Source organism: Myotis daubentonii, chromosome 21 (assembly GCF_963259705.1).
Source record: "Myotis daubentonii chromosome 21, mMyoDau2.1, whole genome shotgun sequence".
NCBI classification, from domain to species: domain Eukaryota; kingdom Metazoa; phylum Chordata; class Mammalia; order Chiroptera; family Vespertilionidae; genus Myotis; species Myotis daubentonii.
The window spans coordinates 17,881,943-17,902,606 of NC_081860.1; the positions used below are offsets into that span (position 1 = coordinate 17,881,943).

At 54.6% G+C, this 20,664-nt stretch overlaps 17 non-coding genes across 17 annotated transcripts; all 17 read left to right on the forward strand.

Moving 5' to 3' along the window:
- Positions 1 to 895: 895 nt before the first annotated feature.
- Positions 896 to 974, forward strand: LOC132223213 (small nucleolar RNA SNORD115). The gene has a single exon (XR_009450446.1). It is a non-coding gene; the product is annotated as a small nucleolar RNA SNORD115 (small nucleolar RNA).
- A 1,103-nt stretch (positions 975 to 2,077) lies between these two features.
- Positions 2,078 to 2,158, forward strand: LOC132223113 (small nucleolar RNA SNORD115). Its single transcript, XR_009450392.1, has one exon. It is a non-coding gene; the product is annotated as a small nucleolar RNA SNORD115 (small nucleolar RNA).
- Positions 2,159 to 3,269: 1,111 nt separating this feature from the next.
- LOC132223214 (small nucleolar RNA SNORD115) lies at positions 3,270 to 3,348 on the forward strand. Its single transcript, XR_009450447.1, has one exon. It is a non-coding gene; the product is annotated as a small nucleolar RNA SNORD115 (small nucleolar RNA).
- Positions 3,349 to 4,451: 1,103 nt separating this feature from the next.
- On the forward strand, positions 4,452 to 4,532 carry LOC132223114 (small nucleolar RNA SNORD115). Its single transcript, XR_009450393.1, has one exon. It is a non-coding gene; the product is annotated as a small nucleolar RNA SNORD115 (small nucleolar RNA).
- A 1,111-nt stretch (positions 4,533 to 5,643) lies between these two features.
- Positions 5,644 to 5,722, forward strand: LOC132223216 (small nucleolar RNA SNORD115). Its single transcript, XR_009450448.1, has one exon. It is a non-coding gene; the product is annotated as a small nucleolar RNA SNORD115 (small nucleolar RNA).
- Positions 5,723 to 6,825: 1,103 nt separating this feature from the next.
- Positions 6,826 to 6,906, forward strand: LOC132223115 (small nucleolar RNA SNORD115). Its single transcript, XR_009450394.1, has one exon. It is a non-coding gene; the product is annotated as a small nucleolar RNA SNORD115 (small nucleolar RNA).
- A 1,111-nt stretch (positions 6,907 to 8,017) lies between these two features.
- On the forward strand, positions 8,018 to 8,096 carry LOC132223217 (small nucleolar RNA SNORD115). The gene has a single exon (XR_009450449.1). It is a non-coding gene; the product is annotated as a small nucleolar RNA SNORD115 (small nucleolar RNA).
- A 1,103-nt stretch (positions 8,097 to 9,199) lies between these two features.
- On the forward strand, positions 9,200 to 9,280 carry LOC132223117 (small nucleolar RNA SNORD115). Its single transcript, XR_009450395.1, has one exon. It is a non-coding gene; the product is annotated as a small nucleolar RNA SNORD115 (small nucleolar RNA).
- Positions 9,281 to 10,391: 1,111 nt separating this feature from the next.
- LOC132223219 (small nucleolar RNA SNORD115) lies at positions 10,392 to 10,470 on the forward strand. Its single transcript, XR_009450451.1, has one exon. It is a non-coding gene; the product is annotated as a small nucleolar RNA SNORD115 (small nucleolar RNA).
- Positions 10,471 to 11,573: 1,103 nt separating this feature from the next.
- Positions 11,574 to 11,654, forward strand: LOC132223118 (small nucleolar RNA SNORD115). The gene has a single exon (XR_009450396.1). It is a non-coding gene; the product is annotated as a small nucleolar RNA SNORD115 (small nucleolar RNA).
- A 1,111-nt stretch (positions 11,655 to 12,765) lies between these two features.
- On the forward strand, positions 12,766 to 12,844 carry LOC132223220 (small nucleolar RNA SNORD115). The gene has a single exon (XR_009450453.1). It is a non-coding gene; the product is annotated as a small nucleolar RNA SNORD115 (small nucleolar RNA).
- A 1,103-nt stretch (positions 12,845 to 13,947) lies between these two features.
- LOC132223119 (small nucleolar RNA SNORD115) lies at positions 13,948 to 14,028 on the forward strand. The gene has a single exon (XR_009450397.1). It is a non-coding gene; the product is annotated as a small nucleolar RNA SNORD115 (small nucleolar RNA).
- Positions 14,029 to 15,139: 1,111 nt separating this feature from the next.
- On the forward strand, positions 15,140 to 15,218 carry LOC132223222 (small nucleolar RNA SNORD115). The gene has a single exon (XR_009450454.1). It is a non-coding gene; the product is annotated as a small nucleolar RNA SNORD115 (small nucleolar RNA).
- A 1,103-nt stretch (positions 15,219 to 16,321) lies between these two features.
- On the forward strand, positions 16,322 to 16,402 carry LOC132223121 (small nucleolar RNA SNORD115). The gene has a single exon (XR_009450398.1). It is a non-coding gene; the product is annotated as a small nucleolar RNA SNORD115 (small nucleolar RNA).
- A 1,111-nt stretch (positions 16,403 to 17,513) lies between these two features.
- LOC132223223 (small nucleolar RNA SNORD115) lies at positions 17,514 to 17,592 on the forward strand. The gene has a single exon (XR_009450455.1). It is a non-coding gene; the product is annotated as a small nucleolar RNA SNORD115 (small nucleolar RNA).
- A 1,103-nt stretch (positions 17,593 to 18,695) lies between these two features.
- LOC132223122 (small nucleolar RNA SNORD115) lies at positions 18,696 to 18,776 on the forward strand. Its single transcript, XR_009450399.1, has one exon. It is a non-coding gene; the product is annotated as a small nucleolar RNA SNORD115 (small nucleolar RNA).
- Positions 18,777 to 19,887: 1,111 nt separating this feature from the next.
- On the forward strand, positions 19,888 to 19,966 carry LOC132223224 (small nucleolar RNA SNORD115). Its single transcript, XR_009450456.1, has one exon. It is a non-coding gene; the product is annotated as a small nucleolar RNA SNORD115 (small nucleolar RNA).
- The last annotated feature ends 698 nt before the right edge of the window (positions 19,967 to 20,664 follow it).

The following is a 20,664-nucleotide window of genomic DNA, read 5'->3' on the forward strand; positions in this document are numbered from 1 at the left end:
AAACGTTTCTCCTCTGGTTGTGTCTTGCAGTGCGACCATCTCTCCACATGGTGGTCGTGGCCTTCACGTCTCAGGTGAGTGGCTGACTTTTGTGTGGACAGACAGCACGTGCGCATGACAATAGGCAGGGGGCTCTCTTTGGTCAAGAGAGACCCTGCTGCTGTGTAAATTGGTGACTCTAAGCCCTTGGGAACGGGCCGCCCCAAAGGCAAACGTGTCCCTCCTCTCTGAAAGGAATCGGACTGAAAGGGGGCTCAGTGCGCTCTCTTGGGGTCCCGTGACAGTGTCATGTGACATGTGCGTGGCTTGAGCGCCTAACCTCCTCTACCTTCACCTGAGTGGATGCTCAGTGTCCTGGTCAGTGTTGGAATCGCGCCAGATTCCTGTGTCCAAGGGGACCACGCCCAGGCATGAGCAGTAGGGCTCCTCTTCCCCTTTCTTGCAGACCCTAAGGGTGTGTGTGGTGAGAATCCTGTTGCTGGTTCTTTTTTGTTGGTGGTGCGGAATCCTCGTGCCCCCATTTCCATGGTGCATTTTATTTTATGTGATTCCTATTATTTGTTTGTTTGGTCATGTTGTTTCATTCATTCTCTCCTTTCCTGGTTTTGGACGTGGTCATTGGCGCATAAATGAGCAAGCTCCCTTAGAATTGAGGTCTGATAGGAACAAGATGGGTCCTTTAGAAGCCCTGTCACTCCTCTTTTTCCAGGTCATGTTCCGAAAACAATGGCCTTCATTTGGCCCGGAGCTTTCCTGGGCTCTGTCTGTCAGGTTCCTTCCAAGGCCGCGACCGTGCAGCCGTCAAGCCCACCTTGCTCTGTCCTCAGTCCCAGGAAACATCTCTGGTGAGCAAACGAGTGTGCAGTTGTACCGATGCCCGCAGAGTGCCTGCGTTGGGTCAATGATGACAACCCTTAATCTTGAAGTGAGGTGATGACTTAAAAATCATGCTCAATAGGATTACGCTGAGGCCCAGTACGGTGCCATTGTGGTGGCACCATGTTGGGGAGTCCTAGGTTTCTCCCCAGCGATGGGATTGGGTTCTCGAGGCGGGCAGATCCTTGAGAGGATGCCACGCGCCTCCCCCCGATCACCGCTACGTGAACGTGGCCTCCTCCATGTTCACGGTTGTGTTTGGCGCACAGTAGTTCTGCACTGAGAGCCACGCCAGAGGCCAGCTCTTAAAACGGATGTCTCCTCTGGTTGTGTCTTGCAGTGCGACCATCTCTCCACATGGTGGTCGTGGCCTTCACGTCTCAGGTGAGTGGCTGACTTTTGTGTTGGACAGAGAGCTCGTGCGCATGAGAGTCAGCAGGAGGCTCTCTGTGGGCAAGAGAGACCCTGGTGCTCTATTCTTGGTGACTCTAAGCCCTTGGGAGTGGGCCTACCCAGAGCCAACGTTGTCCCTCCTCTCTGAAAGTTATCGGTCTGAAAGAGGTCTCAGTGCTCCTTTTGGGGGGGGCGGGGCGGGTGGGAGGGGTGTGGTATGTCTTAGCCATCGTCATGTGACATGTGCATGGCTTGAGCGCCTAAGCTACCCTACCCTGTCCCGAATGAATGCTCAATGTCATGGTCAGCGTGAGCATATCACGAGGCGGTGTGTCCAAGAGGACCGTGCCCGGGAGTGAGCAGTAGGGTTTCTGCTCAGCCTCCTTGGCCAGCGCTGCGTGTGTGAATAGTGAGAATCCTATGGCTGGTGGTTTGTGTCCCCATGGAATCGGGAGTGCCTCGCTTTCCATTGGTGCATTTCCTGCTTTTCGGATGTATTTCTTTCCTCTTTCATTTGTTGGTTTGGGGCGTGGTCATTGGCGCATAAATTGCCATCGTGCTTTCGGTTCAGTTCCGAGGGGGAAGAGAGAGGTCCTTTAGCGGCCGTCCTACTCCTCTTTGTCCAGGTCATGTTTGGAAAAGAAGGGTTTCCGTGGGCCCAGAGCTTCCTGTGTCTGTCAGGCTCCTTCCAGAGTGGGAAACAGAGTGCAGCCCTCCCGGCCACCTTGCTATGTCCTTAGTTCCAGGAAACATCTCTGGTGAGCATACGAGTGTGCCCAGGTTCCTATGTGCGCGAAGTGCTGTCTCTGGGTCAATGATGTCTAAGCGGTCTGGGCCTTGAAGAGAGGTGATGACAAAAATCCTGCTCAATAGGATTACGCTGAGGCCCACTGTGGGTGACAGATCGGTGGCACCGTGCTGGGGTGTCTTAGGATTCCCCCCAGCGTTGGGATTGGGAGCTGGAGGCAGGCAGATTCCTGAGAGGATGCCACGTGCCTCTCCCCGATCGCTTCCAGGTGATCGTCGCCTTCTCCGCGAACAGCGGAGTTTTTGGTGCCCAGTAGGACGTGCAAGATGGCGGCACCAGAGGCCAACTCTTAAAACAAAACGTTTCTCCTCTGGTTGTGTCTTGCAGTGCGACCATCTCTCCACATGGTGGTCGTGGCCTTCACGTCTCAGGTGAGTGGCTGACTTTTGTGTGGACAGACAGCACGTGCGCATGACAATAGGCAGGGGGCTCTCTTTGGTCAAGAGAGACCCTGCTGCTGTGTAAATTGGTGACTCTAAGCCCTTGGGAACGGGCCGCCCCAAAGGCAAACGTGTCCCTCCTCTCTGAAAGGAATCGGACTGAAAGGGGGCTCAGTGCGCTCTCTTGGGGTCCCGTGACAGTGTCATGTGACATGTGCGTGGCTTGAGCGCCTAACCTCCTCTACCTTCACCTGAGTGGATGCTCAGTGTCCTGGTCAGTGTTGGAATCGCGCCAGATTCCTGTGTCCAAGGGGACCACGCCCAGGCATGAGCAGTAGGGCTCCTCTTCCCCTTTCTTGCAGACCCTAAGGGTGTGTGTGGTGAGAATCCTGTTGCTGGTTCTTTTTTGTTGGTGGTGCGGAATCCTCGTGCCCCCATTTCCATGGTGCATTTTATTTTATGTGATTCCTATTATTTGTTTGTTTGGTCATGTTGTTTCATTCATTCTCTCCTTTCCTGGTTTTGGACGTGGTCATTGGCGCATAAATGAGCAAGCTCCCTTAGAATTGAGGTCTGATAGGAACAAGATGGGTCCTTTAGAAGCCCTGTCACTCCTCTTTTTCCAGGTCATGTTCCGAAAACAATGGCCTTCATTTGGCCCGGAGCTTTCCTGGGCTCTGTCTGTCAGGTTCCTTCCAAGGCCGCGACCGTGCAGCCGTCAAGCCCACCTTGCTCTGTCCTCAGTCCCAGGAAACATCTCTGGTGAGCAAACGAGTGTGCAGTTGTACCGATGCCCGCAGAGTGCCTGCGTTGGGTCAATGATGACAACCCTTAATCTTGAAGTGAGGTGATGACTTAAAAATCATGCTCAATAGGATTACGCTGAGGCCCAGTACGGTGCCATTGTGGTGGCACCATGTTGGGGAGTCCTAGGTTTCTCCCCAGCGATGGGATTGGGTTCTCGAGGCGGGCAGATCCTTGAGAGGATGCCACGCGCCTCCCCCCGATCACCGCTACGTGAACGTGGCCTCCTCCATGTTCACGGTTGTGTTTGGCGCACAGTAGTTCTGCACTGAGAGCCACGCCAGAGGCCAGCTCTTAAAACGGATGTCTCCTCTGGTTGTGTCTTGCAGTGCGACCATCTCTCCACATGGTGGTCGTGGCCTTCACGTCTCAGGTGAGTGGCTGACTTTTGTGTTGGACAGAGAGCTCGTGCGCATGAGAGTCAGCAGGAGGCTCTCTGTGGGCAAGAGAGACCCTGGTGCTCTATTCTTGGTGACTCTAAGCCCTTGGGAGTGGGCCTACCCAGAGCCAACGTTGTCCCTCCTCTCTGAAAGTTATCGGTCTGAAAGAGGTCTCAGTGCTCCTTTTGGGGGGGGCGGGGCGGGTGGGAGGGGTGTGGTATGTCTTAGCCATCGTCATGTGACATGTGCATGGCTTGAGCGCCTAAGCTACCCTACCCTGTCCCGAATGAATGCTCAATGTCATGGTCAGCGTGAGCATATCACGAGGCGGTGTGTCCAAGAGGACCGTGCCCGGGAGTGAGCAGTAGGGTTTCTGCTCAGCCTCCTTGGCCAGCGCTGCGTGTGTGAATAGTGAGAATCCTATGGCTGGTGGTTTGTGTCCCCATGGAATCGGGAGTGCCTCGCTTTCCATTGGTGCATTTCCTGCTTTTCGGATGTATTTCTTTCCTCTTTCATTTGTTGGTTTGGGGCGTGGTCATTGGCGCATAAATTGCCATCGTGCTTTCGGTTCAGTTCCGAGGGGGAAGAGAGAGGTCCTTTAGCGGCCGTCCTACTCCTCTTTGTCCAGGTCATGTTTGGAAAAGAAGGGTTTCCGTGGGCCCAGAGCTTCCTGTGTCTGTCAGGCTCCTTCCAGAGTGGGAAACAGAGTGCAGCCCTCCCGGCCACCTTGCTATGTCCTTAGTTCCAGGAAACATCTCTGGTGAGCATACGAGTGTGCCCAGGTTCCTATGTGCGCGAAGTGCTGTCTCTGGGTCAATGATGTCTAAGCGGTCTGGGCCTTGAAGAGAGGTGATGACAAAAATCCTGCTCAATAGGATTACGCTGAGGCCCACTGTGGGTGACAGATCGGTGGCACCGTGCTGGGGTGTCTTAGGATTCCCCCCAGCGTTGGGATTGGGAGCTGGAGGCAGGCAGATTCCTGAGAGGATGCCACGTGCCTCTCCCCGATCGCTTCCAGGTGATCGTCGCCTTCTCCGCGAACAGCGGAGTTTTTGGTGCCCAGTAGGACGTGCAAGATGGCGGCACCAGAGGCCAACTCTTAAAACAAAACGTTTCTCCTCTGGTTGTGTCTTGCAGTGCGACCATCTCTCCACATGGTGGTCGTGGCCTTCACGTCTCAGGTGAGTGGCTGACTTTTGTGTGGACAGACAGCACGTGCGCATGACAATAGGCAGGGGGCTCTCTTTGGTCAAGAGAGACCCTGCTGCTGTGTAAATTGGTGACTCTAAGCCCTTGGGAACGGGCCGCCCCAAAGGCAAACGTGTCCCTCCTCTCTGAAAGGAATCGGACTGAAAGGGGGCTCAGTGCGCTCTCTTGGGGTCCCGTGACAGTGTCATGTGACATGTGCGTGGCTTGAGCGCCTAACCTCCTCTACCTTCACCTGAGTGGATGCTCAGTGTCCTGGTCAGTGTTGGAATCGCGCCAGATTCCTGTGTCCAAGGGGACCACGCCCAGGCATGAGCAGTAGGGCTCCTCTTCCCCTTTCTTGCAGACCCTAAGGGTGTGTGTGGTGAGAATCCTGTTGCTGGTTCTTTTTTGTTGGTGGTGCGGAATCCTCGTGCCCCCATTTCCATGGTGCATTTTATTTTATGTGATTCCTATTATTTGTTTGTTTGGTCATGTTGTTTCATTCATTCTCTCCTTTCCTGGTTTTGGACGTGGTCATTGGCGCATAAATGAGCAAGCTCCCTTAGAATTGAGGTCTGATAGGAACAAGATGGGTCCTTTAGAAGCCCTGTCACTCCTCTTTTTCCAGGTCATGTTCCGAAAACAATGGCCTTCATTTGGCCCGGAGCTTTCCTGGGCTCTGTCTGTCAGGTTCCTTCCAAGGCCGCGACCGTGCAGCCGTCAAGCCCACCTTGCTCTGTCCTCAGTCCCAGGAAACATCTCTGGTGAGCAAACGAGTGTGCAGTTGTACCGATGCCCGCAGAGTGCCTGCGTTGGGTCAATGATGACAACCCTTAATCTTGAAGTGAGGTGATGACTTAAAAATCATGCTCAATAGGATTACGCTGAGGCCCAGTACGGTGCCATTGTGGTGGCACCATGTTGGGGAGTCCTAGGTTTCTCCCCAGCGATGGGATTGGGTTCTCGAGGCGGGCAGATCCTTGAGAGGATGCCACGCGCCTCCCCCCGATCACCGCTACGTGAACGTGGCCTCCTCCATGTTCACGGTTGTGTTTGGCGCACAGTAGTTCTGCACTGAGAGCCACGCCAGAGGCCAGCTCTTAAAACGGATGTCTCCTCTGGTTGTGTCTTGCAGTGCGACCATCTCTCCACATGGTGGTCGTGGCCTTCACGTCTCAGGTGAGTGGCTGACTTTTGTGTTGGACAGAGAGCTCGTGCGCATGAGAGTCAGCAGGAGGCTCTCTGTGGGCAAGAGAGACCCTGGTGCTCTATTCTTGGTGACTCTAAGCCCTTGGGAGTGGGCCTACCCAGAGCCAACGTTGTCCCTCCTCTCTGAAAGTTATCGGTCTGAAAGAGGTCTCAGTGCTCCTTTTGGGGGGGGCGGGGCGGGTGGGAGGGGTGTGGTATGTCTTAGCCATCGTCATGTGACATGTGCATGGCTTGAGCGCCTAAGCTACCCTACCCTGTCCCGAATGAATGCTCAATGTCATGGTCAGCGTGAGCATATCACGAGGCGGTGTGTCCAAGAGGACCGTGCCCGGGAGTGAGCAGTAGGGTTTCTGCTCAGCCTCCTTGGCCAGCGCTGCGTGTGTGAATAGTGAGAATCCTATGGCTGGTGGTTTGTGTCCCCATGGAATCGGGAGTGCCTCGCTTTCCATTGGTGCATTTCCTGCTTTTCGGATGTATTTCTTTCCTCTTTCATTTGTTGGTTTGGGGCGTGGTCATTGGCGCATAAATTGCCATCGTGCTTTCGGTTCAGTTCCGAGGGGGAAGAGAGAGGTCCTTTAGCGGCCGTCCTACTCCTCTTTGTCCAGGTCATGTTTGGAAAAGAAGGGTTTCCGTGGGCCCAGAGCTTCCTGTGTCTGTCAGGCTCCTTCCAGAGTGGGAAACAGAGTGCAGCCCTCCCGGCCACCTTGCTATGTCCTTAGTTCCAGGAAACATCTCTGGTGAGCATACGAGTGTGCCCAGGTTCCTATGTGCGCGAAGTGCTGTCTCTGGGTCAATGATGTCTAAGCGGTCTGGGCCTTGAAGAGAGGTGATGACAAAAATCCTGCTCAATAGGATTACGCTGAGGCCCACTGTGGGTGACAGATCGGTGGCACCGTGCTGGGGTGTCTTAGGATTCCCCCCAGCGTTGGGATTGGGAGCTGGAGGCAGGCAGATTCCTGAGAGGATGCCACGTGCCTCTCCCCGATCGCTTCCAGGTGATCGTCGCCTTCTCCGCGAACAGCGGAGTTTTTGGTGCCCAGTAGGACGTGCAAGATGGCGGCACCAGAGGCCAACTCTTAAAACAAAACGTTTCTCCTCTGGTTGTGTCTTGCAGTGCGACCATCTCTCCACATGGTGGTCGTGGCCTTCACGTCTCAGGTGAGTGGCTGACTTTTGTGTGGACAGACAGCACGTGCGCATGACAATAGGCAGGGGGCTCTCTTTGGTCAAGAGAGACCCTGCTGCTGTGTAAATTGGTGACTCTAAGCCCTTGGGAACGGGCCGCCCCAAAGGCAAACGTGTCCCTCCTCTCTGAAAGGAATCGGACTGAAAGGGGGCTCAGTGCGCTCTCTTGGGGTCCCGTGACAGTGTCATGTGACATGTGCGTGGCTTGAGCGCCTAACCTCCTCTACCTTCACCTGAGTGGATGCTCAGTGTCCTGGTCAGTGTTGGAATCGCGCCAGATTCCTGTGTCCAAGGGGACCACGCCCAGGCATGAGCAGTAGGGCTCCTCTTCCCCTTTCTTGCAGACCCTAAGGGTGTGTGTGGTGAGAATCCTGTTGCTGGTTCTTTTTTGTTGGTGGTGCGGAATCCTCGTGCCCCCATTTCCATGGTGCATTTTATTTTATGTGATTCCTATTATTTGTTTGTTTGGTCATGTTGTTTCATTCATTCTCTCCTTTCCTGGTTTTGGACGTGGTCATTGGCGCATAAATGAGCAAGCTCCCTTAGAATTGAGGTCTGATAGGAACAAGATGGGTCCTTTAGAAGCCCTGTCACTCCTCTTTTTCCAGGTCATGTTCCGAAAACAATGGCCTTCATTTGGCCCGGAGCTTTCCTGGGCTCTGTCTGTCAGGTTCCTTCCAAGGCCGCGACCGTGCAGCCGTCAAGCCCACCTTGCTCTGTCCTCAGTCCCAGGAAACATCTCTGGTGAGCAAACGAGTGTGCAGTTGTACCGATGCCCGCAGAGTGCCTGCGTTGGGTCAATGATGACAACCCTTAATCTTGAAGTGAGGTGATGACTTAAAAATCATGCTCAATAGGATTACGCTGAGGCCCAGTACGGTGCCATTGTGGTGGCACCATGTTGGGGAGTCCTAGGTTTCTCCCCAGCGATGGGATTGGGTTCTCGAGGCGGGCAGATCCTTGAGAGGATGCCACGCGCCTCCCCCCGATCACCGCTACGTGAACGTGGCCTCCTCCATGTTCACGGTTGTGTTTGGCGCACAGTAGTTCTGCACTGAGAGCCACGCCAGAGGCCAGCTCTTAAAACGGATGTCTCCTCTGGTTGTGTCTTGCAGTGCGACCATCTCTCCACATGGTGGTCGTGGCCTTCACGTCTCAGGTGAGTGGCTGACTTTTGTGTTGGACAGAGAGCTCGTGCGCATGAGAGTCAGCAGGAGGCTCTCTGTGGGCAAGAGAGACCCTGGTGCTCTATTCTTGGTGACTCTAAGCCCTTGGGAGTGGGCCTACCCAGAGCCAACGTTGTCCCTCCTCTCTGAAAGTTATCGGTCTGAAAGAGGTCTCAGTGCTCCTTTTGGGGGGGGCGGGGCGGGTGGGAGGGGTGTGGTATGTCTTAGCCATCGTCATGTGACATGTGCATGGCTTGAGCGCCTAAGCTACCCTACCCTGTCCCGAATGAATGCTCAATGTCATGGTCAGCGTGAGCATATCACGAGGCGGTGTGTCCAAGAGGACCGTGCCCGGGAGTGAGCAGTAGGGTTTCTGCTCAGCCTCCTTGGCCAGCGCTGCGTGTGTGAATAGTGAGAATCCTATGGCTGGTGGTTTGTGTCCCCATGGAATCGGGAGTGCCTCGCTTTCCATTGGTGCATTTCCTGCTTTTCGGATGTATTTCTTTCCTCTTTCATTTGTTGGTTTGGGGCGTGGTCATTGGCGCATAAATTGCCATCGTGCTTTCGGTTCAGTTCCGAGGGGGAAGAGAGAGGTCCTTTAGCGGCCGTCCTACTCCTCTTTGTCCAGGTCATGTTTGGAAAAGAAGGGTTTCCGTGGGCCCAGAGCTTCCTGTGTCTGTCAGGCTCCTTCCAGAGTGGGAAACAGAGTGCAGCCCTCCCGGCCACCTTGCTATGTCCTTAGTTCCAGGAAACATCTCTGGTGAGCATACGAGTGTGCCCAGGTTCCTATGTGCGCGAAGTGCTGTCTCTGGGTCAATGATGTCTAAGCGGTCTGGGCCTTGAAGAGAGGTGATGACAAAAATCCTGCTCAATAGGATTACGCTGAGGCCCACTGTGGGTGACAGATCGGTGGCACCGTGCTGGGGTGTCTTAGGATTCCCCCCAGCGTTGGGATTGGGAGCTGGAGGCAGGCAGATTCCTGAGAGGATGCCACGTGCCTCTCCCCGATCGCTTCCAGGTGATCGTCGCCTTCTCCGCGAACAGCGGAGTTTTTGGTGCCCAGTAGGACGTGCAAGATGGCGGCACCAGAGGCCAACTCTTAAAACAAAACGTTTCTCCTCTGGTTGTGTCTTGCAGTGCGACCATCTCTCCACATGGTGGTCGTGGCCTTCACGTCTCAGGTGAGTGGCTGACTTTTGTGTGGACAGACAGCACGTGCGCATGACAATAGGCAGGGGGCTCTCTTTGGTCAAGAGAGACCCTGGTGCTGTGTAAATTGGTGACTCTAAGCCCTTGGGAACGGGCCGCCCCAAAGGCAAACGTGTCCCTCCTCTCTGAAAGGAATCGGACTGAAAGGGGGCTCAGTGCGCTCTCTTGGGGTCCCGTGACAGTGTCATGTGACATGTGCGTGGCTTGAGCGCCTAACCTCCTCTACCTTCACCTGAGTGGATGCTCAGTGTCCTGGTCAGTGTTGGAATCGCGCCAGATTCCTGTGTCCAAGGGGACCACGCCCAGGCATGAGCAGTAGGGCTCCTCTTCCCCTTTCTTGCAGACCCTAAGGGTGTGTGTGGTGAGAATCCTGTTGCTGGTTCTTTTTTGTTGGTGGTGCGGAATCCTCGTGCCCCCATTTCCATGGTGCATTTTATTTTATGTGATTCCTATTATTTGTTTGTTTGGTCATGTTGTTTCATTCATTCTCTCCTTTCCTGGTTTTGGACGTGGTCATTGGCGCATAAATGAGCAAGCTCCCTTAGAATTGAGGTCTGATAGGAACAAGATGGGTCCTTTAGAAGCCCTGTCACTCCTCTTTTTCCAGGTCATGTTCCGAAAACAATGGCCTTCATTTGGCCCGGAGCTTTCCTGGGCTCTGTCTGTCAGGTTCCTTCCAAGGCCGCGACCGTGCAGCCGTCAAGCCCACCTTGCTCTGTCCTCAGTCCCAGGAAACATCTCTGGTGAGCAAACGAGTGTGCAGTTGTACCGATGCCCGCAGAGTGCCTGCGTTGGGTCAATGATGACAACCCTTAATCTTGAAGTGAGGTGATGACTTAAAAATCATGCTCAATAGGATTACGCTGAGGCCCAGTACGGTGCCATTGTGGTGGCACCATGTTGGGGAGTCCTAGGTTTCTCCCCAGCGATGGGATTGGGTTCTCGAGGCGGGCAGATCCTTGAGAGGATGCCACGCGCCTCCCCCCGATCACCGCTACGTGAACGTGGCCTCCTCCATGTTCACGGTTGTGTTTGGCGCACAGTAGTTCTGCACTGAGAGCCACGCCAGAGGCCAGCTCTTAAAACGGATGTCTCCTCTGGTTGTGTCTTGCAGTGCGACCATCTCTCCACATGGTGGTCGTGGCCTTCACGTCTCAGGTGAGTGGCTGACTTTTGTGTTGGACAGAGAGCTCGTGCGCATGAGAGTCAGCAGGAGGCTCTCTGTGGGCAAGAGAGACCCTGGTGCTCTATTCTTGGTGACTCTAAGCCCTTGGGAGTGGGCCTACCCAGAGCCAACGTTGTCCCTCCTCTCTGAAAGTTATCGGTCTGAAAGAGGTCTCAGTGCTCCTTTTGGGGGGGGCGGGGCGGGTGGGAGGGGTGTGGTATGTCTTAGCCATCGTCATGTGACATGTGCATGGCTTGAGCGCCTAAGCTACCCTACCCTGTCCCGAATGAATGCTCAATGTCATGGTCAGCGTGAGCATATCACGAGGCGGTGTGTCCAAGAGGACCGTGCCCGGGAGTGAGCAGTAGGGTTTCTGCTCAGCCTCCTTGGCCAGCGCTGCGTGTGTGAATAGTGAGAATCCTATGGCTGGTGGTTTGTGTCCCCATGGAATCGGGAGTGCCTCGCTTTCCATTGGTGCATTTCCTGCTTTTCGGATGTATTTCTTTCCTCTTTCATTTGTTGCTTTGGGGCGTGGTCATTGGCGCATAAATTGCCATCGTGCTTTCGGTTCAGTTCCGAGGGGGAAGAGAGAGGTCCTTTAGCGGCCGTCCTACTCCTCTTTGTCCAGGTCATGTTTGGAAAAGAAGGGTTTCCGTGGGCCCAGAGCTTCCTGTGTCTGTCAGGCTCCTTCCAGAGTGGGAAACAGAGTGCAGCCCTCCCGGCCACCTTGCTATGTCCTTAGTTCCAGGAAACATCTCTGGTGAGCATACGAGTGTGCCCAGGTTCCTATGTGCGCGAAGTGCTGTCTCTGGGTCAATGATGTCTAAGCGGTCTGGGCCTTGAAGAGAGGTGATGACAAAAATCCTGCTCAATAGGATTACGCTGAGGCCCACTGTGGGTGACAGATCGGTGGCACCGTGCTGGGGTGTCTTAGGATTCCCCCCAGCGTTGGGATTGGGAGCTGGAGGCAGGCAGATTCCTGAGAGGATGCCACGTGCCTCTCCCCGATCGCTTCCAGGTGATCGTCGCCTTCTCCGCGAACAGCGGAGTTTTTGGTGCCCAGTAGGACGTGCAAGATGGCGGCACCAGAGGCCAACTCTTAAAACAAAACGTTTCTCCTCTGGTTGTGTCTTGCAGTGCGACCATCTCTCCACATGGTGGTCGTGGCCTTCACGTCTCAGGTGAGTGGCTGACTTTTGTGTGGACAGACAGCACGTGCGCATGACAATAGGCAGGGGGCTCTCTTTGGTCAAGAGAGACCCTGCTGCTGTGTAAATTGGTGACTCTAAGCCCTTGGGAACGGGCCGCCCCAAAGGCAAACGTGTCCCTCCTCTCTGAAAGGAATCGGACTGAAAGGGGGCTCAGTGCGCTCTCTTGGGGTCCCGTGACAGTGTCATGTGACATGTGCGTGGCTTGAGCGCCTAACCTCCTCTACCTTCACCTGAGTGGATGCTCAGTGTCCTGGTCAGTGTTGGAATCGCGCCAGATTCCTGTGTCCAAGGGGACCACGCCCAGGCATGAGCAGTAGGGCTCCTCTTCCCCTTTCTTGCAGACCCTAAGGGTGTGTGTGGTGAGAATCCTGTTGCTGGTTCTTTTTTGTTGGTGGTGCGGAATCCTCGTGCCCCCATTTCCATGGTGCATTTTATTTTATGTGATTCCTATTATTTGTTTGTTTGGTCATGTTGTTTCATTCATTCTCTCCTTTCCTGGTTTTGGACGTGGTCATTGGCGCATAAATGAGCAAGCTCCCTTAGAATTGAGGTCTGATAGGAACAAGATGGGTCCTTTAGAAGCCCTGTCACTCCTCTTTTTCCAGGTCATGTTCCGAAAACAATGGCCTTCATTTGGCCCGGAGCTTTCCTGGGCTCTGTCTGTCAGGTTCCTTCCAAGGCCGCGACCGTGCAGCCGTCAAGCCCACCTTGCTCTGTCCTCAGTCCCAGGAAACATCTCTGGTGAGCAAACGAGTGTGCAGTTGTACCGATGCCCGCAGAGTGCCTGCGTTGGGTCAATGATGACAACCCTTAATCTTGAAGTGAGGTGATGACTTAAAAATCATGCTCAATAGGATTACGCTGAGGCCCAGTACGGTGCCATTGTGGTGGCACCATGTTGGGGAGTCCTAGGTTTCTCCCCAGCGATGGGATTGGGTTCTCGAGGCGGGCAGATCCTTGAGAGGATGCCAGGCGCCTCCCCCCGATCACCGCTACGTGAACGTGGCCTCCTCCATGTTCACGGTTGTGTTTGGCGCACAGTAGTTCTGCACTGAGAGCCACGCCAGAGGCCAGCTCTTAAAACGGATGTCTCCTCTGGTTGTGTCTTGCAGTGCGACCATCTCTCCACATGGTGGTCGTGGCCTTCACGTCTCAGGTGAGTGGCTGACTTTTGTGTTGGACAGAGAGCTCGTGCGCATGAGAGTCAGCAGGAGGCTCTCTGTGGGCAAGAGAGACCCTGGTGCTCTATTCTTGGTGACTCTAAGCCCTTGGGAGTGGGCCTACCCAGAGCCAACGTTGTCCCTCCTCTCTGAAAGTTATCGGTCTGAAAGAGGTCTCAGTGCTCCTTTTGGGGGGGGCGGGGCGGGTGGGAGGGGTGTGGTATGTCTTAGCCATCGTCATGTGACATGTGCATGGCTTGAGCGCCTAAGCTACCCTACCCTGTCCCGAATGAATGCTCAATGTCATGGTCAGCGTGAGCATATCACGAGGCGGTGTGTCCAAGAGGACCGTGCCCGGGAGTGAGCAGTAGGGTTTCTGCTCAGCCTCCTTGGCCAGCGCTGCGTGTGTGAATAGTGAGAATCCTATGGCTGGTGGTTTGTGTCCCCATGGAATCGGGAGTGCCTCGCTTTCCATTGGTGCATTTCCTGCTTTTCGGATGTATTTCTTTCCTCTTTCATTTGTTGGTTTGGGGCGTGGTCATTGGCGCATAAATTGCCATCGTGCTTTCGGTTCAGTTCCGAGGGGGAAGAGAGAGGTCCTTTAGCGGCCGTCCTACTCCTCTTTGTCCAGGTCATGTTTGGAAAAGAAGGGTTTCCGTGGGCCCAGAGCTTCCTGTGTCTGTCAGGCTCCTTCCAGAGTGGGAAACAGAGTGCAGCCCTCCCGGCCACCTTGCTATGTCCTTAGTTCCAGGAAACATCTCTGGTGAGCATACGAGTGTGCCCAGGTTCCTATGTGCGCGAAGTGCTGTCTCTGGGTCAATGATGTCTAAGCGGTCTGGGCCTTGAAGAGAGGTGATGACAAAAATCCTGCTCAATAGGATTACGCTGAGGCCCACTGTGGGTGACAGATCGGTGGCACCGTGCTGGGGTGTCTTAGGATTCCCCCCAGCGTTGGGATTGGGAGCTGGAGGCAGGCAGATTCCTGAGAGGATGCCACGTGCCTCTCCCCGATCGCTTCCAGGTGATCGTCGCCTTCTCCGCGAACAGCGGAGTTTTTGGTGCCCAGTAGGACGTGCAAGATGGCGGCACCAGAGGCCAACTCTTAAAACAAAACGTTTCTCCTCTGGTTGTGTCTTGCAGTGCGACCATCTCTCCACATGGTGGTCGTGGCCTTCACGTCTCAGGTGAGTGGCTGACTTTTGTGTGGACAGACAGCACGTGCGCATGACAATAGGCAGGGGGCTCTCTTTGGTCAAGAGAGACCCTGCTGCTGTGTAAATTGGTGACTCTAAGCCCTTGGGAACGGGCCGCCCCAAAGGCAAACGTGTCCCTCCTCTCTGAAAGGAATCGGACTGAAAGGGGGCTCAGTGCGCTCTCTTGGGGTCCCGTGACAGTGTCATGTGACATGTGCGTGGCTTGAGCGCCTAACCTCCTCTACCTTCACCTGAGTGGATGCTCAGTGTCCTGGTCAGTGTTGGAATCGCGCCAGATTCCTGTGTCCAAGGGGACCACGCCCAGGCATGAGCAGTAGGGCTCCTCTTCCCCTTTCTTGCAGACCCTAAGGGTGTGTGTGGTGAGAATCCTGTTGCTGGTTCTTTTTTGTTGGTGGTGCGGAATCCTCGTGCCCCCATTTCCATGGTGCATTTTATTTTATGTGATTCCTATTATTTGTTTGTTTGGTCATGTTGTTTCATTCATTCTCTCCTTTCCTGGTTTTGGACGTGGTCATTGGCGCATAAATGAGCAAGCTCCCTTAGAATTGAGGTCTGATAGGAACAAGATGGGTCCTTTAGAAGCCCTGTCACTCCTCTTTTTCCAGGTCATGTTCCGAAAACAATGGCCTTCATTTGGCCCGGAGCTTTCCTGGGCTCTGTCTGTCAGGTTCCTTCCAAGGCCGCGACCGTGCAGCCGTCAAGCCCACCTTGCTCTGTCCTCAGTCCCAGGAAACATCTCTGGTGAGCAAACGAGTGTGCAGTTGTACCGATGCCCGCAGAGTGCCTGCGTTGGGTCAATGATGACAACCCTTAATCTTGAAGTGAGGTGATGACTTAAAAATCATGCTCAATAGGATTACGCTGAGGCCCAGTACGGTGCCATTGTGGTGGCACCATGTTGGGGAGTCCTAGGTTTCTCTCCAGCGATGGGATTGGGTTCTCGAGGCGGGCAGATCCTTGAGAGGATGCCAGGCGCCTCCCCCCGATCACCGCTACGTGAACGTGGCCTCCTCCATGTTCACGGTTGTGTTTGGCGCACAGTAGTTCTGCACTGAGAGCCACGCCAGAGGCCAGCTCTTAAAACGGATGTCTCCTCTGGTTGTGTCTTGCAGTGCGACCATCTCTCCACATGGTGGTCGTGGCCTTCACGTCTCAGGTGAGTGGCTGACTTTTGTGTTGGACAGAGAGCTCGTGCGCATGAGAGTCAGCAGGAGGCTCTCTGTGGGCAAGAGAGACCCTGGTGCTCTATTCTTGGTGACTCTAAGCCCTTGGGAGTGGGCCTACCCAGAGCCAACGTTGTCCCTCCTCTCTGAAAGTTATCGGTCTGAAAGAGGTCTCAGTGCTCCTTTTGGGGGGGGCGGGGCGGGTGGGAGGGGTGTGGTATGTCTTAGCCATCGTCATGTGACATGTGCATGGCTTGAGCGCCTAAGCTACCCTACCCTGTCCCGAATGAATGCTCAATGTCATGGTCAGCGTGAGCATATCACGAGGCGGTGTGTCCAAGAGGACCGTGCCCGGGAGTGAGCAGTAGGGTTTCTGCTCAGCCTCCTTGGCCAGCGCTGCGTGTGTGAATAGTGAGAATCCTATGGCTGGTGGTTTGTGTCCCCATGGAATCGGGAGTGCCTCGCTTTCCATTGGTGCATTTCCTGCTTTTCGGATGTATTTCTTTCCTCTTTCATTTGTTGGTTTGGGGCGTGGTCATTGGCGCATAAATTGCCATCGTGCTTTCGGTTCAGTTCCGAGGGGGAAGAGAGAGGTCCTTTAGCGGCCGTCCTACTCCTCTTTGTCCAGGTCATGTTTGGAAAAGAAGGGTTTCCGTGGGCCCAGAGCTTCCTGTGTCTGTCAGGCTCCTTCCAGAGTGGGAAACAGAGTGCAGCCCTCCCGGCCACCTTGCTATGTCCTTAGTTCCAGGAAACATCTCTGGTGAGCATACGAGTGTGCCCAGGTTCCTATGTGCGCGAAGTGCTGTCTCTGGGTCAATGATGTCTAAGCGGTCTGGGCCTTGAAGAGAGGTGATGACAAAAATCCTGCTCAATAGGATTACGCTGAGGCCCACTGTGGGTGACAGATCGGTGGCACCGTGCTGGGGTGTCTTAGGATTCCCCCCAGCGTTGGGATTGGGAGCTGGAGGCAGGCAGATTCCTGAGAGGATGCCACGTGCCTCTCCCCGATCGCTTCCAGGTGATCGTCGCCTTCTCCGCGAACAGCGGAGTTTTTGGTGCCCAGTAGGACGTGCAAGATGGCGGCACCAGAGGCCAACTCTTAAAACAAAACGTTTCTCCTCTGGTTGTGTCTTGCAGTGCGACCATCTCTCCACATGGTGGTCGTGGCCTTCACGTCTCAGGTGAGTGGCTGACTTTTGTGTGGACAGACAGCACGTGCGCATGACAATAGGCAGGGGGCTCTCTTTGGTCAAGAGAGACCCTGGTGCTGTGTAAATTGGTGACTCTAAGCCCTTGGGAACGGGCCGCCCCAAAGGCAAACGTGTCCCTCCTCTCTGAAAGGAATCGGACTGAAAGGGGGCTCAGTGCGCTCTCTTGGGGTCCCGTGACAGTGTCATGTGACATGTGCGTGGCTTGAGCGCCTAACCTCCTCTACCTTCACCTGAGTGGATGCTCAGTGTCCTGGTCAGTGTTGGAATCGCGCCAGATTCCTGTGTCCAAGGGGACCACGCCCAGGCATGAGCAGTAGGGCTCCTCTTCCCCTTTCTTGCAGACCCTAAGGGTGTGTGTGGTGAGAATCCTGTTGCTGGTTCTTTTTTGTTGGTGGTGCGGAATCCTCGTGCCCCCATTTCCATGGTGCATTTTATTTTATGTGATTCCTATTATTTGTTTGTTTGGTCATGTTGTTTCATTCATTCTCTCCTTTCCTGGTTTTGGACGTGGTCATTGGCGCATAAATGAGCAAGCTCCCTTAGAATTGAGGTCTGATAGGAACAAGATGGGTCCTTTAGAAGCCCTGTCACTCCTCTTTTTCCAGGTCATGTTCCGAAAACAATGGCCTTCATTTGGCCCGGAGCTTTCCTGGGCTCTGTCTGTCAGGTTCCTTCCAAGGCCGCGACCGTGCAGCCGTCAAGCCCACCTTGCTCTGTCCTCAGTCCCAGGAAACATCTCTGGTGAGCAAACGAGTGTGCAGTTGTACCGATGCCCGCAGAGTGCCTGCGTTGGGTCAATGATGACAACCCTTAATCTTGAAGTGAGGTGATGACTTAAAAATCATGCTCAATAGGATTACGCTGAGGCCCAGTACGGTGCCATTGTGGTGGCACCATGTTGGGGAGTCCTAGGTTTCTCTCCAGCGATGGGATTGGGTTCTCGAGGCGGGCAGATCCTTGAGAGGATGCCAGGCGCCTCCCCCCGATCACCGCTACGTGAACGTGGCCTCCTCCATGTTCACGGTTGTGTTTGGCGCACAGTAGTTCTGCACTGAGAGCCACGCCAGAGGCCAGCTCTTAAAACGGATGTCTCCTCTGGTTGTGTCTTGCAGTGCGACCATCTCTCCACATGGTGGTCGTGGCCTTCACGTCTCAGGTGAGTGGCTGACTTTTGTGTTGGACAGAGAGCTCGTGCGCATGAGAGTCAGCAGGAGGCTCTCTGTGGGCAAGAGAGACCCTGGTGCTCTATTCTTGGTGACTCTAAGCCCTTGGGAGTGGGCCTACCCAGAGCCAACGTTGTCCCTCCTCTCTGAAAGTTATCGGTCTGAAAGAGGTCTCAGTGCTCCTTTTGGGGGGGGCGGGGCGGGTGGGAGGGGTGTGGTATGTCTTAGCCATCGTCATGTGACATGTGCATGGCTTGAGCGCCTAAGCTACCCTACCCTGTCCCGAATGAATGCTCAATGTCATGGTCAGCGTGAGCATATCACGAGGCGGTGTGTCCAAGAGGACCGTGCCCGGGAGTGAGCAGTAGGGTTTCTGCTCAGCCTCCTTGGCCAGCGCTGCGTGTGTGAATAGTGAGAATCCTATGGCTGGTGGTTTGTGTCCCCATGGAATCGGGAGTGCCTCGCTTTCCATTGGTGCATTTCCTGCTTTTCGGATGTATTTCTTTCCTCTTTCATTTGTTGGTTTGGGGCGTGGTCATTGGCGCATAAATTGCCATCGTGCTTTCGGTTCAGTTCCGAGGGGGAAGAGAGAGGTCCTTTAGCGGCCGTCCTACTCCTCTTTGTCCAGGTCATGTTTGGAAAAGAAGGGTTTCCGTGGGCCCAGAGCTTCCTGTGTCTGTCAGGCTCCTTCCAGAGTGGGAAACAGAGTGCAGCCCTCCCGGCCACCTTGCTATGTCCTTAGTTCCAGGAAACATCTCTGGTGAGCATACGAGTGTGCCCAGGTTCCTATGTGCGCGAAGTGCTGTCTCTGGGTCAATGATGTCTAAGCGGTCTGGGCCTTGAAGAGAGGTGATGACAAAAATCCTGCTCAATAGGATTACGCTGAGGCCCACTGTGGGTGACAGATCGGTGGCACCGTGCTGGGGTGTCTTAGGATTCCCCCCAGCGTTGGGATTGGGAGCTGGAGGCAGGCAGATTCCTGAGAGGATGCCACGTGCCTCTCCCCGATCGCTTCCAGGTGATCGTCGCCTTCTCCGCGAACAGCGGAGTTTTTGGTGCCCAGTAGGACGTGCAAGATGGCGGCACCAGAGGCCAACTCTTAAAACAAAACGTTTCTCCTCTGGTTGTGTCTTGCAGTGCGACCATCTCTCCACATGGTGGTCGTGGCCTTCACGTCTCAGGTGAGTGGCTGACTTTTGTGTGGACAGACAGCACGTGCGCATGACAATAGGCAGGGGGCTCTCTTTGGTCAAGAGAGACCCTGCTGCTGTGTAAATTGGTGACTCTAAGCCCTTGGGAACGGGCCGCCCCAAAGGCAAACGTGTCCCTCCTCTCTGAAAGGAATCGGACTGAAAGGGGGCTCAGTGCGCTCTCTTGGGGTCCCGTGACAGTGTCATGTGACATGTGCGTGGCTTGAGCGCCTAACCTCCTCTACCTTCACCTGAGTGGATGCTCAGTGTCCTGGTCAGTGTTGGAATCGCGCCAGATTCCTGTGTCCAAGGGGACCACGCCCAGGCATGAGCAGTAGGGCTCCTCTTCCCCTTTCTTGCAGACCCTAAGGGTGTGTGTGGTGAGAATCCTGTTGCTGGTTCTTTTTTGTTGGTGGTGCGGAATCCTCGTGCCCCCATTTCCATGGTGCATTTTATTTTATGTGATTCCTATTATTTGTTTGTTTGGTCATGTTGTTTCATTCATTCTCTCCTTTCCTGGTTTTGGACGTGGTCATTGGCGCATAAATGAGCAAGCTCCCTTAGAATTGAGGTCTGATAGGAACAAGATGGGTCCTTTAGAAGCCCTGTCACTCCTCTTTTTCCAGGTCATGTTCCGAAAACAATGGCCTTCATTTGGCCCGGAGCTTTCCTGGGCTCTGTCTGTCAGGTTCCTTCCAAGGCCGCGACCGTGCAGCCGTCAAGCCCACCTTGCTCTGTCCTCAGTCCCAGGAAACATCTCTGGTGAGCAAACGAGTGTGCAGTTGTACCGATGCCCGCAGAGTGCCTGCGTTGGGTCAATGATGACAACCCTTAATCTTGAAGTGAGGTGATGACTTAAAAATCATGCTCAATAGGATTACGCTGAGGCCCAGTACGGTGCCATTGTGGTGGCACCATGTTGGGGAGTCCTAGGTTTCTCCCCAGCGATGGGATTGGGTTCTCGAGGCGGGCAGATCCTTGAGAGGATGCCACGCGCCTCCCCCCGATCACCGCTACGTGAACGTGGCCTCCTCCATGTTCACGGTTGTGTTTGGCGCACAGTAGTTCTGCACTGAGAGCCACGCCAGAGGCCAGCTCTTAAAACGGATGTCTCCTCTGGTTGTGTCTTGCAGTGCGACCATCTCTCCACATGGTGGTCGTGGCCTTCACGTCTCAGGTGAGTGGCTGACTTTTGTGTTGGACAGAGAGCTCGTGCGCATGAGAGTCAGCAGGAGGCTCTCTGTGGGCAAGAGAGACCCTGGTGCTCTATTCTTGGTGACTCTAAGCCCTTGGGAGTGGGCCTACCCAGAGCCAACGTTGTCCCTCCTCTCTGAAAGTTATCGGTCTGAAAGAGGTCTCAGTGCTCCTTTTGGGGGGGGCGGGGCGGGTGGGAGGGGTGTGGTATGTCTTAGCCATCGTCATGTGACATGTGCATGGCTTGAGCGCCTAAGCTACCCTACCCTGTCCCGAATGAATGCTCAATGTCATGGTCAGCGTGAGCATATCACGAGGCGGTGTGTCCAAGAGGACCGTGCCCGGGAGTGAGCAGTAGGGTTTCTGCTCAGCCTCCTTGGCCAGCGCTGCGTGTG